The 18995-nt window shown below is 44.7% G+C and overlaps 1 protein-coding gene across 6 annotated transcripts in view; it reads right to left on the minus strand.

Annotated features, from left to right (window-relative positions):
* Positions 1–18995, minus strand: part of PAK3 (p21 (RAC1) activated kinase 3) — a 142811-nt gene that overhangs the window by 53736 nt on the left and 70080 nt on the right. Inside the window, exon 1 of one of the 6 annotated variants that reach the window (XM_032996081.2) lies at positions 10236–10367. The exons of the other annotated variants lie outside the window; for them this stretch is intronic. The gene's annotated coding sequence lies outside the window, so the exon portion shown is untranslated. Of the gene's footprint in view, positions 1–10235; positions 10368–18995 lie in introns of those variants that run through there. 6 annotated transcript variants of the gene reach the window in all.

Consider the following 18995-nt stretch of genomic DNA (forward strand, 5'->3'; position numbering starts at 1 on the left):
CCCTTTCCTTCTTGAATCCTGAAAGGGATTTAAATGCTTTCTAACTGACAATTAAAACAGATCAGTCACTGACCCCAGCTCAGGTGACAGGCAGTAATCCTTCAGCCATCATAAGGCTCTGTAACCCATGTTGCTTGATTTTTTGCAGATTCAAGCTGAACACTTGTTGGCTCACTTAGTTGGCCAGTCAACCTGAGTACAGAGTAGAAGTATCTACGCTGTTCAGACACCATCTTTTTCTGGTACAAAAGATCATTCATGCAGGGAAGCCTTTCAGCAGTGTTGTTGCACTGGCTTAACTGAAGAGATGTGATTATATTAGTTCAGCTGGAGAAAGGCAAGGCCCCAAAGAAACCCAGAGAACCCAAACCTGGGTGGTGTGGTTTAAGCTGGCAGGCAGCTAACCACCACACAGCCTCTCGCTCATTCCCTGCCTGGTGGGATGGGGGAAAGAATTGGAAAAAAGGTAAAACTTGTGGGTTCAGATAAAGGCACATTAATAGGACAGAAAAGGAAGGGGAAAAGAATAATTATCGGAGAATATACAAAACAAGTGATGCACAATGCAATTGCTCACCACCCACCGACCGATGACCAGCCAGTCCCCAAGCAGTGGGAGCCAGTCCCCCAGCCCACTCCCCCCAGTTCTGTTGCTGAGCACGATGCTGTAATGTCTGTGAAATCCCTGGGGTCAGTTGGGGTCAGCTGTCCCTGCTGTGTCCCCTCCGAGCTCCTTGTGCCCTCCCAGCCCCCTTGCTGGCAGGGCAGCATGAGAAGCTGAAAAGGCCCTGACTTAGTGTAAGCGCTGCTCAGCAACAACTACAACATCAGTGTGGCTTCAACGTTATTCTCACCCTAAATCCAAAACACAGCACTGTACCAGCTATTAGGAAGAAAATTAACTCTATCCCAGCTGAAACCAGGATGCTGGGCTTGTTCCTTACAGCAACAGTTAAGACTGCAACAGCACCTGGACACCTGAAACATTAATTTGACAGGGTTTGAACAATATCCGTATTTATATGGTGGGGAGTACACTATCGTTGCATTCAAAGATCACAACTGTTGCAACTCAGCACAAGAATTCCACCCCCTCTCTCTTCTGTGGTGAAGATGTGTTAAAGGTGAATCTACCTTAGCCTAGTTAGGTATCTAGGTATCACACATGCTTCACCTGTAGGTGAGAAATACCCCAGGAAAAATCATGCTGTGGTATTGCATCAATGCAACCATCTCTTATTTTACACATCATGTGTGAACCTTTCTGCAGAAGATACAAAGCTCCCTTACACCAATATATCTGGAACTACATAAGGGCGATGTCATCACTTTGTACTGGCAGGAAGACATTACTTTCTTCCGTTAACACAGCTCCTTGCCATGCAGGTTGAACTGCAAGTTCTTCCACTGGCCTTGGACAGCTTGGGACTCTCTTTACCACGTTCTCCTACCTTTTATCCTTTCTTCCTCAGGTCTTGTGCCTCTCTAGCACACGTGCATTTGCGTGCAGGGTTTGTCTCCCAACTTACACGCACAGCACCACACAGTGCTCTGCGTCCACACTCTCAGCAGAGCAATACACATCCACCCACCAACCCCACCGTTTGTACCATCTTAAAACAGATTTGGAGCATCCCAAGGCAGAGGCCTGAGGCCTGTTTCACACAGCCTGCTCTGCTGCAGCAGGGGAAAAAGCTGACAGCACTACAAACCACCAGCACAGGAGCCTGAATTTGGCTACTTCGCAAGCAGAGTTTTGATCCCCAGCTGCACTCAGGCTAAAAACCAGTGATCTGTGCAGAGCGTGTACCAGTCACAGAGTTTAGCAGGTGTAAGCTTGCTCTCATCACTGTTCTCTCTTTTACTATGTAAACAATATCAAAGTAAGCCTCTTCTTGCCTGGACTTCCACAATGAAAATTCTATATATAATGAAAGTCCTTGAGTTCATATTTTTTGGGCACCCTAAACTCCTACTGAACTCCAGCTGGTGCGTTAAGGCTGCTTTTAATAAACCACTTGGCATCTCGACTATTATGTTTTTAATTTTGTTTACATAAAAAAAAAAAAAAAGAATCAAGGTTTGGAAGAAGAAAGAAAGGGAAAAAAGAAAAAAGAACCAGTTTCCCTGCTCCTCACGTTCTCTGCAGGTGTTGGTGCCTTCTCTGCTCTTCCAGTTTATTCTCTGCTTGACATTCTCACAGAAGACATGCCATGATAAACACGACCAGCTGAACCCCCCCCAGCTTAGCACCATTCCAACCCACACTAACAACCTTCACCAAATGGCCGCACCCCGCTCGCCTGCGGCGATCCCCACGGGCCGGCCAAGAACTGGTTTGGCCTCAAGACACACGTGTGCAGATCTCCAGGAAGGCAGCAAGTGCACTACAACTTCACTCTGCTGAAGCACTGGCCCCTGCCCCACCAGACACACGCAGCCCAAGCCAACAACCACCACACCACTGTGGAAGAGATGAAGAAGCAGCAATATAATGCCAGTAATTGAAAATTATAGACAGTTGCCATTTTCTAGCACCTTCCAGTCACCTTTTAGCTCGTTTTGCCTTTGCAATCCTTAGCCTGTGAGCTGAGAAACTTGCTGTAGTAAACATCACTAAACCCCTGTGACAGAGGACAAGGATGAATCTGACATTTAAAAGACTTAAGTCAAGGCCACCACCCTAGAATTGGCAGGCAGAGCTGGGAGGCAAACCCCACTCTGAGAAGGAAAAACAAAGAACAGAGATTCCTCTGGATGTCTCCAGCTCTGCTACTGGGGCTGAAGACAAAGACCTCTAATCAGGAGAACATGGGATGGGCTTCAGACCTCCAAATGCCACAAGCAGAGACAGAGACAAACACCATGAGAAGATTTGCTGTACTGATCTTCCTAAGACATTATGGTATGTTTGGAAGGACACAGCTCCTGCCTCCAGGTAAGGAAAGGGTGAAGCCCAGGCTGCCACATGCCTTTCACCCGGGAGGTGGATGCGTTCCAGATTCTGCATCATCTCTTTAGGGCGCTACGGCAGGAAGGCATTCATATCCCCATTTACTTCCTCAGGGACAATGTTTTGCCTTTTATTCTTTGCCAGGCCTTTTATTTACAGCTGACTAGCTTCATATATCTAATATTCACCTGCTACGTTAGTGATCTTATCGTGCGTAATGGCATATCTACCTTGGGGGTATTATGGATCTGGAGCAGTCAGAGGGGGGAAATGGAGCGGTTGCTGCATGCACTGACTTATTTCCAGTTGCCAGCTAGACCCTAACTTCAGAGCAGCCGGATGGGAACATACAAATGAAGAGCAAATGTATAAATGCTATTCTCAAATAGGTCAGGGGAGAAATGGCACCTATATGCAGAAAACAAAACAGGATCCGCATGCTAAATCTGTTGTTTTCTCAGATACTACAATGGTCTGGTATTTTTTAAACTGCTAAAACAGGGATTCAGCAATTAACGCCTCATTGCTCAATAAAACAAAGATAGCCCTCTGCTCCAGAGTAGTGCTCCACTACTCCTTCTTGCCTGACTAGGACAAACCACTTAACTTCTCCATACAATCACAGATGCCTTGTCTGAAGAACCTGGGATCACATCTACAAATCACTGATCCAAAAGGACACAAAGTTTTTGATATAAGTAGACACGAGCCAAGCCACAGCTGTTGCCAACGCATCAGGGTATCCCCATCTCTGAATGTCTCTGTCCAGAATGTGCAGACCCATCTGCACTTGCTCCTTTAAAAGGGAAGCACCTCCTTTGCTCAGTACATGTTTCTAAAGTAGCTTAAGGTCCTAACGCAAATCCCTACAAAAGTACAAACTCCCAGAGCAGCAGTTGACACAAATGCAATCTTGTATCAGGTCAAAGAAAGCACCAAAAATAAGGAACCATCAAAAAGAACAGAAACAAGTAAGAAAAAACAAAAAGGCAAGGGAAGAGGAAAGAGAACAACAGGACCCAAAATAGATTCTTTGTGCCAGGCACACATCAGATTTATGGCATAAAAGCTTTGCAAAGAAACTTGTTCTTAAAACAGCTCATCAACATTTACCCTGCTTCTGGCTGAAGCCTACTACTGTTTGACACCCCCTACTTTCTATTTACAACAACTTCAGGCCTTAAAAGAAAACTGAAGTATATTAATTGAGGATTTTATGAGGCACAAAATGACAGCTGCATTGTTATATATTCTTTAAGAAGCAAAGCAAGCTGCGAACTGGGGAGGACACCAGAGAAACCGTATGCAAGGCCTGAAGCTGTCCAAGAAAATCTGAACAGCTCCTCTGCCTGTCTTTATCCTCCAGTCATTACATTACAAACAAGGGCCAAGGGTTTGGAGGTACACTGCTCTCCCTGGGCATACATCCACAGGCGGGCACTGGGGCACACAGCCTGCAGAGCCTGTGCGAGGTGCACTGAGGTGGCAGATCCAGCTGCACTGACACAGCCCCGTGTCAGAGCAAACACACCTGATACACAGACACAGTGCTGAGGTAGAGACGGCTCGGGACCAGCCAACGTGGAGAGCAGGCAGAAGATGGGATGTCTCTGTGCTTGCTTTGCGTAGCGCTGCAGAGCCTTGCAATTCCCTCCTGGCAGCCTCCAATGGGCCTGGGCCCCACCATGCCCCACACCCAGTACTGACAAACTCTGACTTCTAAACTGTAAAGAACATTTCCATGCATACACAGACAGCAGCAAACCGCTGCTCCTTGGCTCAGCCAGCAGCGACTGCCACCTCAAATGGGTGCCTGGCTACAAGATGCCCACATCCACAGTGAGCGATGTAGGGATATTCCTTCCCAGGGCCCATCCCAGGAGAAGCAGTAGAAGCTATGGGAAGATGGTGGGATACGAGGGAGCTGCTGGCAGCACACCACCAGCCTCCGGGCTCACAGAACCCCCTGCTCTGCCTCGGTACAAACCAGTGCCTGGAGCTGGTCTTCACCAGGGCATGGGAGCAGGACTCTGCGCCTGTTGTTGTTTTTCCTTGCTGGACATATTGAGAGGCAGAGCCATGTGCTGAAGGTACAAGCATGGGACACCTGCCACAGACTTCACAAGTGACCTTAGACAAGTTACTCACGGTCTTTGTGTGTCTATTCTTGCTCTGTGAGGAACTCAGCTCTCTCCCTTGCTGTTACTGTAGGTGGGAGGTTGATTCTCTTTCACTAGATCTATCAGACTTTAAAAAACCTAATAAAAAGCCAGTTTAGTTTCAGAAACCTGAAAGCAATCATGTTGTTAGCCAGCACACAGTATATGCAAAACAACCCAGATGGCAAGTGAAGAAGGCCTACAAAATACCTGTTTTTTCAGTTCTGAGGAGGAAGTACTGGGGGGGATATGAAACCACTGGAAATGCTGGATTGCTAGGAAAAAAAGCGTTAACAGAAGCAAGAACAGAGCCTATGCACTGATCTGTCCTTGAGGAGAAAAAGACACGAAAAAGAGGTGGAATGATTTTACCAAGTGGCAGAAAAACTATGAGAAATGAGCAAGACATTGTTGCCAGGGACAGTGTCTAAAAAAGAAAAACCCAGAACAGCTGATATATTGTCTGATCTCACAGAAAATGAACCTGTCTAAAGGCACTATTGTTTAGGCAAAGTCATGAAACAGAGAAAAGAATAAATGCTTTGGTTACAGAGCTGTGCGTCACCATGTCTACGTGTAACTCTAGGGATACTAGAGGTCCCCTAGTGAAATAGGTAACAGCCTGGGACACGCACCGTTCCAGTTTACAGGGCAGTCTGTGAGGCTCCCAATCTAGCCCTAGAGAAATGCCTCCAAACAGCTCGGCTGTCTGTACTACCCAGCAAGTGTGGAATAGAGTGACAGGCCCAAAGAGCAAGAGCATCTGCACTAAGAATGCAGTTAAAGGAACCCGGGAAGTATGGAGAGACAGACTGACTGAAAATAAAGGCTTTGTGGTCCAGAGCGCAGTACAGAGATACACGCAGAAAGGAAAATGCTCATCTCGGAGCAGTGGGGTAAACACATACAGGAAGCAGAATACCTTTACGATGCAGTTTCTCCAGAAAGTAAATTAGAGTGAATGCAGTGACTGAGGATGCTCCTGTGAAAAGAAGGATCTCTGCAGTACAACCTCAGCAGACGAACAGACTCTGAATAGTCAGGCTCTGCAAAAGAAGCTGCCAGTCATTCTACAGCTACATTTGCTGCTATGCCATTAAATCAAAGACCAATTTGATTCCAGCTGGATTGTAGAGCCAGCTGCAATCATAAGAGGCAATCTTAGACTGGAGAAATGCCACCAAATGTTGAAAACGTAGAATAAGAAATAATGTTCTGAGGTCAGCAGGCAAATACAAGCTGTTGATAAAAAAAACTCACAAAACCAGAGGCATTATCACTTTAGCTTGACAGAAGCTGACAGACAGAACCATCCACTGCTTGGCAGCAGGGCCATGCAAACATGAAATGATAAACATAGCATGATTTTGTCAGCTCCTCCCTAATTTACAGCCTTAGGCAGACGCCTGCTTTTCCCTGCCCAGTCCTGAGGTACCAAAGTCCTACACAACAGCTCAGAGCAACACCAAGATGCCGCAGAAGCAAACCTAAGCACAGCAAGTATGGAAAGCCAGTGGCCCATCCCATTTACCAGCTGATGCCTAACAGGTCACAAAGTACATTTGCTCAGACAGAAGAGGAGCCATCAGCAATGCTCCCTGGAATGTGACATTTCCATCCACACCTTACTAGTCACCAGCACTGTCTGGGTCACACGGCAGGAGAACGGACCACGAAAACAATCCCGTGGACTACATCCAAAGGATAATTGCCCATGTTCTTCAGAGGACATCAGCGTACAGCACTTCCCAGTTGGTCACTAATGGCAGCAAACACACACAGAAAGTGCGACTTTACAGAATGCAATGTGCATGTCTCAGTGGAAGAGAAGACAGCAGATTAACACGACAAATTATTACCTAGCTCTAATGGGAGACTCCAAGCGATTTCAGAGTGCTGCAGACACTAATGCAATACTGGCTCCTTGATGGGCCAGATCACAAAAGAAAAATACTACCTTCTCTTTGCAAGACTACATATCATGATATACCAGCCAGAAATGCCCTCAGAACTTCTGTTGGTAGCATGCACCATTATCAGTCATTAGTCATTCTCATTAGTGTGTCACTGTCCTGGGTGAAACAAGTTACAGCAACAAAAAATATCTGCTTACACCCCAGTCTTTGCTAGCATCGCCTGGCAGCTCAGAGATCTGCCCCATCAGTGAGACACACAGACCTGGGCTAGGAGAAAGCTACAGTGGAAAACTAGCCAAAGATCTACTAGTGTACATGTTCAGGGGCTTTTTTCCTCCCTTGTGGTAAATTTCAGAGGGAAAACTGGGAGCAGCTGCTACTAAAAGGCAGTGACCACCCGTCCTGATGGTTTAGTCTCTATACCTGAACAGAAGCATCATCCCACTTTAAAGAGATGAAGCTTCTGTTGCAAAATTAATCATTTCTTGTAGCTCAAATGGCTCTTATTTGTCATCAGAAACAAAATAAGACAATAAAGCCTTCATCTACCAGAGAAGAGAAAATATTTACCTTGTATTAAGTAAACTTTTCCTAAGGTGCAGGCACAACTGTAAACAGAAAGAAATACTGAGAAGAAAAGAGATGGTAGAAGCTGTTTCCAACTACACACCTCAAAGCCAGAAGGGATATGAAACTGGATCTCCTCTCTTCAGGAGTAAAGAAAGTTGTCACAAAGAACCACAAATTATTTATTAAAGAGAGCATGATACCATGGGAAAACAAAACAAAACCTAAAATAATCTAGATGCAGACATTTCTATCAAGAGAAACCAGATAACAGTGCAGGGAAGACAGCTCTTTCCTCTATTATCTTTAACTCAATTCTGCTTATCAGCATCATCATTACAGCTAAAAGTGCAAAGACTTTAACACATTTCGAGTCCTATTCAATTCCTACTGAAGTCACCAAATAGACGCCACTAATGCTTTATCAAGTTTCTATGGGCCCTTCCAATCTGAGGAGCTAAACACCCCTTTAAGAACGAAATTAATTCAGCTTCCTTGCCTTTGTGAGGAAAATGCCCTGGCTGCTTGCCCCTTCTCCGACTCAGACATGCTGGGCCCAATCCTGCAAAGGACTAAGTTCCCTCTGCTCCCATCGAAGTCAAGGGCATCTCTAAGGCTCAGCACGCCGAAAACCAGGCTGCCTGCCACACAGGGGCCAAACGCCAAGACGCCAGCTAGTAAATGCACAAACCCTGAGAAGAAATAAAGTGTGAAGGCAAAGCCCACAGCTCAGAATGGGGAGCCCTGGATCATTTTCTGTGCATGCCAGGCACGTGAAAGGCCTGCTGTACCAGTGGGCACGCTTCTCCATTTCATCTTGGGAGCCTCTAGTCTAATTTGGGCTGACGCAGAATGGTGTGCACATTTAAATGAGTCTCTGCTGGAAAATGTGGGCCATCACATCATGGTTTATTACTATTTCATTATCTTCAGATTCAATTCAGCCTGCAACAGCTCCTAAATAAATTCAACACTTTACAGATCTCACTCCTGTATTACTTTCTGTGGTTTAAAATATTTTTTCTTCCATCATCTAGAAAATATTTAAACAGGATGATAACATTTCGTGCATCTGAAGAGTCATTTATCTCAGGTATACAAAGCCCTTCACCAGCTACAATTAATTAAACCCTTGACACCATATAGGTAGATTTCAGTAACACCCATCACTAAATCTGATAATCTCAAAGCACTTCTGGAATGATTAGTGAATTCTTATTAGACAAATCACACACCTGTCTGCAGAGACAGGGCCAGAATCCTAGGCTTTCAACTGCCAAAAGTCATCCTTTCAGCCTAAATGAGAAAAAGCCAGACACTGCAGACTGTGTACCACACAGCCTGTGCCAGGCAAAGCTCACCCTCAGCATTAGAAGATGAACAGAGCTTACCTGAGCTAGCCAGAACACAGGCACCAGTCTGCAAAGAGCTTACAAATTAGGAAATCAATGCACAGAGATTAAATTACCACTCCAAATTGCCCTAATAAATCTACAGATGTAAAAATGAGATAAATTAACAAACATGCCACCACCACCTGTCCCTGATATATGCCCCAAGAGCCCAAATCCCTCCTCTTGCTGTCTACCATTCACCATTAGCAGTTTTAAGCTCTCCAGCCAAGAAATGCAACCAGAGTTCCTAAGTTCTGTCCCCTGTACACACATCTAATATATCAGATCTATGTTCTGAATTAAATTGTACATTCACTTTCTTACATCACTTACTGAATACCAAATACTCTTCTGCTAAATGCACTGACCACATCTCCTCTGCATGTTTGCAGCCTCTGATCTCCTTCAGCTACATCATTTAGTGGCTGACTTCTTTCAAAAAAATTGATTAATTCTGCTATTGACATCCACATAATTTCTGCTGTTCTCAAAGGGAGCTGAGGTCTTTCAAAAATACAGACTTCAATATCCGAATCAAATTCAAAAATCAGAAGGGCTTTTCCTGTCCTGCCTCCCTGTGCAGGAGCACAGGAGGAAGTGCTGGGAATCTGATGTTCTCTGCTCTGTAATTGACTTATCACAGGGACTCTGGCCAATTGCATAATTACAGCGTGCCTCAATTCCTCATTTCTTAGTGGCTACAATTATGCTGTAACAAATCCCTGGTCACCTGGGACTGATCCTGTACTTAGGGTTCTGCCTCCCCGCAGGCACACTGCATTCCAACAGGCACAGACCATGCTCCTGGGAGAGCCAAGGTCTCTGACTGAAGCTGGTCATGAATTTTTCAGCAAGTTACATGTCAGTGGCTTGAAAGAGAATTTTTTCATGGGAATATGCCACTGTTCTGGAAGGTTTCAGCACAAGGATATGTCTCTGGGTGAAACAGAGCAGGAACTGCATTTCTCTTCCCTTAGAGAGCAGCTGAAGAAAGTGGGGACTTGGGGCTGTTAACAGGAGTGGGAAACCTGGGTTCAGTGTAGGCACCAGCCTGTCAGGTATCCTGGCAGGGGATCCAGATTCCCCACGAACAGTTTTTTCACTCCTTTGTGAAAACTTCTTAATAGAATTTCTTTCACTCCCGCTCTTTTCTCAAAAGCTTTAAAAGTAGTGCCAGGGAGATATAGAAGAGGAAACCATTTCCTACCTGGCCCTATGACAGGGAAAGAGGTCAGGTTCCACTTACCTGTAAGTAGTGCTGTGAACATACAGTGACCAGGGTATCACCAGCTGAGCTCTCAAGAGTCCGAGGATGTTAGAATCTCCACTCAACCTCCCTCCAGCAAAGAGCCAGCCTGCTGGCCACCTCCCAGGGATCCTGTGCAGATTATTAATTAGTTAATGGCTGGAGAGCGCTTGGAAAAGATAGAAGGTGAGGTATTGCTGTTATTTCCTATTATTATTGTGGCTCTCTGGCACACATGCCACAGACAACCTGGATCTGTCCTTCCTATGAATCTGTGATGCTGGACTCAACATGAAACAGTTCCTCCAAGCATAGCACATGAGTTGTAACAAGCACATGAGGATCCTGGCCTAGAACCTTTTATAAGAGAGCTCTGGAGATGGCAGAGCACAGGGCCATGTGCTCTTAACGTATAAATGTAGCTGTGCAATACCGCTCTGCCCCATGAGACTATGTGAAGAAGCCCTTCTGCCAAGAGCTACTCTTCACCCAGAACAGCTGGCAGAAGGGAAGATGTGCCCGTACTAAAACATCTGTATGTAGCACCTCCTGATGTAGCCTAAAGTTCCACTGAAGGGATTTGGGCTAACCTTCCAAATCCACAGTGACAAAGGCTGAGGCACACATTCTTGCAACTCGGCTCCAAGAACAGTAACTCCCACCAGAGGGGAGAAGATGACCACCAGACTTGGATCTACTGGAACTCATCAGCCTTCCCTTCAGCTTCTTCATCTAAACTGACAACATGGAAGACACCAGCCAAATTCTCCTTAGGAAATTATTTATTACAATCTAATCTTTAATGCCAACACATTTAAAGTGGGCCTAACTCTTTCAGCAGCCAGTATTACTTAATTTGACAATCCAACTGCACAAAATGGGTGGAAGCAAATGCCGGAATTACCTTCATTTCTTTGTAAGTCAAAAGACCAAGGCCATGTCTACTCCACAGCAAAGCTGTGCTTGCAGTTCTTAAAGATGCACCCAAGTTTGCTTTTCCAGTGGGGACACCAGCACAGGACGCAGTCCCCTCCAGGTAGCAAGCACTTGGTGAGGCCACGCTGACTTCCACGGAGAAGTCCATGGAGACGTCCCCCCCTCTAGCTGCAGTGTCACCTCACGCCCCGCAAGAGAACACTGCAGTTGTTCTAGTGCCCCAGGAATTACACACCTCTACTCTTTACCTACCTATCCTCAGTAAAAAAATCTGCTTTGATAACTTGCTGGCAACAGCTGTCAAAAATCCAGTCGATGCCCATGCAAGTGCTATACGTGCACACCTGAGAAATTACTGTTTATCATCCTGCTATCTCACTAATTTCCTTTTTACCAAGCTCCGTGGATGTAGGGTAACATGGTATTAAAAGGACTTGGCTAGATTATCAGTGCATGCAGCATGCAACGCCTCCATTTCTAGGTGTGCAATCACCTGCAATTTCAGGTAATGCACCTTCCCCAAGGCTTTGGCAAAATATGCATCTACATTGCAGAACATCAAGAGCAGAGAGGCAATAAATTCTCCTCTCCATCCTTCCTTCCTAGAGATTAATGGCTTGGCAAGTTGAGTGATAAAAGAACCAGTATAATATTATGTCATTAAACCACATCTAATACTGGTAGAGAATGGATAAGGGCCTGCTGATTAGAAATGCTATCAAGGAAAATCTAAGATGTGGCATTAAGGCACGCATTGAAAATAGAATACATTTTCTGCTTCTCCTAGAAAGACTTAATTCTATTTCAAGCCACCACCTCTTGTTGTTTTACTTGGCACGAGCACTTTTCGCCATGAAGAATTCCTTCCTCCATCAAAGATTTTATGAAGGAGACAAACACACACCATCTACCAATGAAACAGAGAGCCCCCAAGTTCTCTCTGGCAAAACAAAGCTTGTGTCAATGTTCATTAAGAAACAAATTCCAGCCTGATCAGAAAACACTATCAGACCTCACTGCACAGCCCATCTGCTTCTCATGCAAGGCCTCCACCTGAATCCATGCCACTCCTGCATTTACTCCCCGGACTTCCTTGGAACAAAATTCCTGTGCTGAACATCTTGACCATAAATTTCTTGCTAACCATTACCAAAACTTCATTCATTTGCTTTCAAAGAATATGACAGGGTTCAGCAGTGCAGCAGAGAAATTACTGCCTGTTTCAGGTGCACACAGAAGGCAGTGCTCAGCTCCCATGAGAATCCAGCTCTGGTTGCATGTGTCTCACCATGGAGAGCAAATACTTCTACTCATCTGCCAAGCAGGAGTTACTTAGACGTACTGAGCACGTGTTCCTGCACATTACCTTTGGGGCCTGGCCAAAGTTAACACCTTCAATATCAAGAACTCACCTATATGACTGAGATGGCTACTGGTGCCCATTCAGGGCATATATATACATACACATATACAGCCCACTTAGGTCCTGGTCTCTCCCCAGAGATCACCACTGTGGGGGTTAAACAGCAGTTCTGGTATTTGCGGTGGAAAAATTGGGAGCTACCAAAGGATGTGAGACTGCATTCCTGAAACAGGAATTCAGTCTGAAACAGGATTCATATCAGATAATACAAATCTCTGATGACTTGTGAGCTGAAGAGGGATGTTTCTCTGCCCCTCTGCCTTTGACTGGTTCCACTGATTTCTATGACAAAAGTTTGAAGAAGAAAAGCATAAACCCAGTTCTAACCTAACCTGTCTTCTGATCCCACAGAACATTTACATGTGGCTAGTATGTGACTGGCCACCGAGGCACTATCTGTGCCAGTTTTCTGTGCTTGTATCATTCTCAGCTCAGCAAAGTTTCACAACAGTTGAAAGCTGGGGCCTTTATCAGAAGGTGAGTGTTCAGTGTTACTGATAGAACTCAGTCATGATTATGCAAGTAGATCATTATAGTGTTTTAGCAATTATCAGCAGCACTAACATAACTGGCTGCTGCAAACTGTAAGAGTGTCTTGATCTGATTCACATTCAGGGGCATTATATCATAAAGTGCAACATATGAACCCAGTCTGACAAGCTGATACGGCAGACTGTAAATGGAGATGAATCACTTCCTAAGTCTTTGCAGAAGGTTTGCCTGCCCTCAAAGAAACGAGTTTCCATTCTTCTAAAGGCTGCTTGGACAGCAGAACCATCTATTTTTCCTGTCTATAGGGGAGCACCTCCAGGGTGGAAGCCCTTTTCTGAGTGACTGGCCTACACCCGCTGCCATCTGCAAAATACCTCTTCCAGGAACTCCAAGAAAGGAAATTTTGTGAGAGAAAAAGGACTTTGAAAGGGAGCTACAGAAAGGATGACTGTGTGCTGGAAAACAGCAAAAATCTTGAGACCATGTTTCTATTGCAAATTCTATTTAGGTGTGACATCAAGATGAGAATCGATGCAGTTATTAAACACAGCCATTTTATAAACCTAAATTCTGTAAATTAAATTAAATTAAAACTTGAGGTCAAACCACATAACTGGAGGCAAGACTTGGCCAAAGGCCATTATTTTTCATATGGACTGGCCTCTGGGATAGCAGGTATGTCATGATACCCCTAGTGAGGTAGTTAACGCAGACAAATAGAATAGTACTGACAGATTATTATTTGCTAAAAGTAATCTCACCACTGAGCTCTGACACAGGTTTGTAAATCCATTCAGATCCCAGAAGCCTGACTGCAAAACAATTCAACATATGGAAAAACACACATCCTCTGTATGCAGGACTTACCTGGGATGCTGCTTGAAGTTTGCTTGTTTGTTTTCCTGTGCTGTCTCAATTCTAACCTGTTCATATTTCCAGGAATTAAAGCTAAAGGGCAGAGAGACAAGATTTTTCCAACACCACATGAAAAAATACAGGAAAACTGACTTCCCTCAAGCTCTAAGACCAGAGTTGCAATTGCATTTTCACTTGTTTCATTAGACCCCTAAAATACCACTTGTGCTGAACTGGTGCAGGGGGAGACATCAAGTTTCCAGTACTGCCCAAATTGAACAAGAGCATCATTAGTTGGTAACTGCTTCACAGTTAAATGGATTGAAATGGGCAAGTCCCTTGAGCTGAGGGATATCAGCTTTCTGGAATGACAACAGCACAAGCCCAATGAGGTAATAATTCAGGCCCTAACTTCTGCCTTCAGAGTGTGAGGCCCAGACATTAATACGGGAACGCAGCTCCAGAGGCTGTGGGATCCGGGGTACCAGAAATTCTGCTCAGTGCAGAGTCTCAGGCAAAACACAGGGAAGAGAGAGCCCAGAGGGACAGTCTCTAAGATGTGGTTCCAGCATCCACAGCTGGCCTAAATTTTACTCCACGCCAGGAAGCAGCTCCTTTCTCACAGATGGCTGCTGTTAGCAAGCACTGACACCCACCATGGAGCAAGTGGGCATGCAATATTAATAGCATCAATGAGAAAATAATGAGCTCACATCAAAGCCCCGAAAGTTAGTTTTAAAGCCAAATGTCATAAAAACAAGTGCAATGGGAAAGGTATTACACTCAGCTAAGCATGTTCAGAGGACTTTCTTTTTAAAATGGGATTTTGCAGTTTTCAGACACACACACGTATGCAGAATGACCCCTTAAGGACAGGGAAATGCTGCTGTCAGCTGTAACTCAGCAAATCACAAGTTACACGAAGAAATAAAAATCAATGCTGCTCTGAAAAGTCAAAGCTATCGTAACTAATGGCTGGGAAGTTCTGCTGTGGACATGTTTTCCTACAACACAGTCATCCCCTTGGAATCGAAGTACAAAGATTCTGCTGAAATTAAACAGAAGCAAACCAATAATGCAAATGAAGTAGTACAAACTCATTTGCTAGATTTTTTTTTTTCTAGTAACAGGAAATGATAAAAGAGCATAAAGAATTACTCTAATTTAGAAGTCTCCCTTCCTCCATTAAAACAGTCTGACATTGGACCAAACTACATAGAGCCTATTCTCATCAACAGAGGCAGCACAGCTGAAACATGAAAATGCTGTCAGCAACGCAATCTCTATGAGAAGGCTCTTGGATTTTGGATATAATAGATTAGGACAAGTACAAAGCATAGAAATATTATCATGAGGATATAGTGGCTGTTACTGGTGTTCCTTTTGACTGGGACAGAGACTGTTCAGCCATGGCTAAGTCTCCACAGACGGGCACAGCCCAACCTGAGCTCCTCTGCTTGCACTCCAAGCAACTTGATGCACGTGTCTGTTTTGATAGCTGTAAAAGCATGTGAGTGCAGAGCTGTACCCATGCCAGCGTGCCCTGCAAGGCGTCCATCATAGTCCTGTCCTGCTGACAGCTATGGGAGTCTGTCAGTTCCAGCTTGGAGGACACGGGCTCTATCACTGCCATTCTCTGAACAGCTATAAAGTACGGCATGATGGTAACAGGGAAGCCTTCATGTGATTCTAGATGTGTTTCTTTGGTAGCTCTGCCACTTTAACATCCACCCACAGTGAGGGCCCGACATCTTTTTAAGTAGTTTGTTGAGACACTACAACCTGATGACTCAAGTTATTTGTCTTAATCTGCAACAGACCTCGGAGCTGCACGGTTAAATACAACATGCTATTTCCTCTCGGAGCAGGTGAAAGATGGAATCAACCACTAACACGTCTGCTCTACTTTCTCTGCTCAGTTAACTGGTTTTATTTTGAATCAAACCCTGCCTATCGTATTATTTGGGCAAAATAGACAGGATCAAAGCCAATCCTATCTTACACATGTGCAGCCTCTCTGACTTCACTGGTGCTCAGGCCAGACAGTTTGAAATTACATCACTGGCATCTTGATGCAGCTTAGGTGGCATCACCTCAGGTTACATAGGAACACAGGACTGGGAGAGACCCGCTGGGTCACCAAGTACAGTCCCTGCTGTCCAGGCAACCACGTCACCTAATCCCTTTATAAATGAATCAAAAATAGTTACGAACCATACTTCATCGGGCACATCCCAGACTGGCTGTGAATGATATATTGTGGTGTAAACTGATTCGGGGAAAAAGCACACAGACACATCCAAGACAAATTAGAAACTGCAGTAAGCAGGGAGGCAACTTAGTCTAATGGCCAGGCAAAGGGACAGGCAGCAAGATGGCTGGGTCCTGCTGCCGGCTCCCACGCTGACCCGTTCTAGCCACAGTGGCATTGCTCCATCCCTCAGGTTCCTCTGGGCTGGGACCAAGATAATGACATTGCCCTTCCTTTGTAGATTGCTTTTAGCTCTACAGACAAAAAGAGGGATACAAGAACTAACTATTTTTATCCACTCAATCTCCCCAGCAGGTTTTTAAAGCCCATTTTAAAGCCCTCCTTTGCAATTCAGTCTGTGGATAATTTGCTACCTGCACCTCCGTAAAGTTTAACCTGTCAGAGCCTGACAAAGGTGTAATTTCATCCCCAGGCTCTTCTGACTTGAGACTCTGGCGCTTCTCTTTGTGGATAAAGTATCAAAGCAATCGTTCTGTGAGACAACAGTCCTTTGCATCTCACAACCCATGCATTATTCTCTCTAAACATAGTTTAACAGGCCAGAATCAAAACTTCTGCTCGCCCCTCATTTATCCTCCCCCCATGCACACGTTAAGAAAAAACAAACACAGATAAGAGCAGTAGACAGAGACAGACAGAGGATGGTTTATCCCACAGGCAGAGGATTACTGCATCATGATGTAATGACCTTGTTCAGAAAAGAAAAAGGTTACTTACATGACAGCATGAGTTGCAGAAATACCAGCACCCTTCCAGAATAGTGTAAAACAATGTCCATTTAAAGTTATGCTGAAGAAAACGTAAAACACTTGTCCAGTGAACTGAAGAGAGAAAGAGCAAACTTCAGCCCAACTGGCCTGGATATAATCTCTCTCCAGACACACATAACACATTGAACCAAACAAGCAGGAGTGGTGTTCAGCTAAGCATGCATGGAAAGGAGATGCCATTCTGCTTTCTGTGTGTTTGCATCTTCAAACATCCAAGAGTCCCCTCCAGCCCCTACAAAGGTGCAGGGCAAAACCAGCCACTGTTGTGTTTCATTTCAGGTGCAAAGCACTATGAAGCCAACCATTTTATTTGCCCCCTGTGAAGGCTTTACATTTGTACTTTCTTTGAATGTTTTCACCCCCCACAGAACAACTGGAGGGAGGAAGGTCACATGCTGCCTGTATATGAAGCAATCCCATGAAAGAGTAACTCGAAGCCGGGCTTGTTTTCACTAAATGCTGTCTCACCAGAGAAGCCTTGGCCATGACCAAAACTCCAAGGCTGAGTTAATCACATTTATGACTACAGGTTCCTCAAAGGGACTTGTTTCTAATGAATTTTCAAATGCTATGAAAATAATAGGTATGGTATTTACCATGTAAAACATTGTAAAAGAACACTCATGTTACTGCCCCAGTACAGGATGCTTATTTCACCGCTTGACATTCACCCCTCACTGTTGTTACTCTGCTAAAGTGAAGGGCATTATTAAAGCAAATATTTACCAACAGATACTGCAGTTGTGAAAGTAATATAGTCCTTCTATGTAAAACTAGGCTTCCAACAGGAAATAAAAGGCATTTGGCAAGTCTTAGCCTGCCAGGGGCAACTGCTACATGTCCTGTTTCCCGGACAAGAAAGCCCTACAGTTACTCCAGATACTTCCAGTGGTGAATGCTGAGCTTGTCTGTTAAGTTTTCCGAGCCCAGTGGAAATCCTACAGCAGACACAGAAAGCTCTGAGTCTGAATTGGCACCAGATGCTTTAGAAAACAAGTGAATTTCATTTTGTTACAGGAATATGAGAAGAACAAAATGCTTTATTTGTCAGCACAGGAACAGTCGCTCATCTAAGAACATGACTATTCTGTTGAAGTTGTTATAAAATGAGACTCTTCCAAGGAAACCCTGCACTGAGCAACAGTGCCATGCACCAGCTTACGGTGCCCTCTACACTTGTAAGCAACATGAAATGTATTTTCTATAGCAGATGAACAGCAAAGACAGGCTTCAGACTAGAGTATGGAATATACATTGCAGCAAATTTCAACCTCTCAAGAAGCAGCCTACAATATCTCCCTACTAGCTCAAAGACTCTATACAAAGGCCAACACAACATCATGAGTCTACTGCAGTGCTTCTTCTCAATTAACCAAGAAAAAGTGTATTAGCCATACATCAAAACTGCATTGCAGCTAGGGCTGCCAATTACTTATGGCAAACAGGGAGGCTGATTCATTTGACTGTATGTAGGCCTTGGCTGGAGTTTTCCCAAAATGCTACAAGAAAAGAAGAAAACCTCAGTGAACCTCCCCCTCATTCCCACTCCTTCCTCCCCCGCAAATCACAGTCAAGAGGCCCGTGCTTGAAAAAACAACATTTCCTGGAGGATTCTTTCTCCAAATCACTCCTTTTCTAAATTCAGACAAAACACACAGCAACTCAAAATACGTTTGCATATGATATATACGCATACAAGGACACCCCTCCCAAACACGCACAAGTGAAATGCAATGCAAAGTGTCTAAAAAGCCTTTAAATCCCCAGTCCCCAGAGGGTGCCTACATCTTCCACTATAAATCCCGCTGCATTACGTGGCCACCTGCGTAATGTGTGACGGCCACCTTACAACGCTCGGCTCAGCAACCAGCCGGCAACGCTGGCTGAGGAGGGGGGTAGGGGGGGCCTTGTCTTTTTGCTCAAAACAGTCACACAACAGAACATTTCTGCTACGCACAAGCACATCCTGAATCCAGCTCCTTTCACAAGCTCATTGCATCGGATGCGTTTAA

The sequence above is a fragment of the Tyto alba genome, unplaced genomic scaffold (assembly GCF_018691265.1).
Source record: "Tyto alba isolate M040663 unplaced genomic scaffold, T.alba_DEE_v4.0 Super-Scaffold_5, whole genome shotgun sequence".
Classification (NCBI taxonomy): Eukaryota; Metazoa; Chordata; class Aves; order Strigiformes; family Tytonidae; genus Tyto; species Tyto alba.